Genomic DNA, 961 nt, shown 5'->3' with positions numbered 1-961 from the left:
TGGGCTTGTACACTTATTCTGGTCCTTACTGTCAAAGCTCCTAAGGTTTCCCATATTTTTCATTCAACATTTCAAGCTTTAAGGCATCGATTGTTTTTATAGAAAGATTGGCTTATGTAGGTTATGTGCTGTATGTGGAGGCTCTTTAAGGACTCTCATAGATTCACAGGTTTGGTAACTTTTTTTGTTAACCAGAGCACTTGAAATAAATTGTTTCTGTGTTCTAGTACCATAATGTCAGAAGATGTATAGTACATTGATCTGAATCATTCGAACAGAGAATTCTTTGATACAGGAAGTCAGAATGATGTTCATAAGAACATAACACATGCTAATGGTAAGGAAGTTAAAACTGTTCTTGGCCACCACATAAAGAAAGTCTTGGAGGTAAGAGTTACAGTACAGTCATACAATTTTAATCCTCAGAAGCTATTGTGGTGTGGTCCAGAGAATGAGTAGAGCTATTTGAGCTCTGAATTATGACAGGCTATGGACAGAAGGAAGCCAGGATGCCTTACCTCATCATCATCATGTGGATTAGATTAATTTTTATGCAAGTGGTGCTCGGAGGTCTTACCCGCTCAGAGCATAAAGTTGACTCTCTGCGTGCACCTAGAAACAAGTTACAACACTGTAGACCTACACACTGACATATTCTTGTTAGAGTGAGGAGATATATTACTATTTCATGGAGAATATGACATAAGGGATTAAATTATTTGATCAGTTATTAGGCAGTGCCTGACAGATAATATTCTCATACAACTTTAGAGAAACGGAAAATTAGGTGTATTATAGGAACTGTTGGGAAAGATTGGATTTAGCTATTATAATGTCTTGTTACCCTCTTTTCCTCATTGTGGATGCTACACTATATGTGATTGTAATTCCTTAAATGTTTACTGTACTAGATTCAATTTCCAGTAAGGCAATTTGTATTATTGCCATTGACACCTTTGTA

Source organism: Zootermopsis nevadensis, unplaced genomic scaffold (assembly GCF_977971745.1).
Source record: "Zootermopsis nevadensis isolate Lab colony 2312 unplaced genomic scaffold, Znev_1.0 Znev_ptg000011l, whole genome shotgun sequence".
NCBI classification, from domain to species: domain Eukaryota; kingdom Metazoa; phylum Arthropoda; class Insecta; order Blattodea; family Termopsidae; genus Zootermopsis; species Zootermopsis nevadensis.
Note: the sequence above shows the minus strand (reverse complement) of the source record.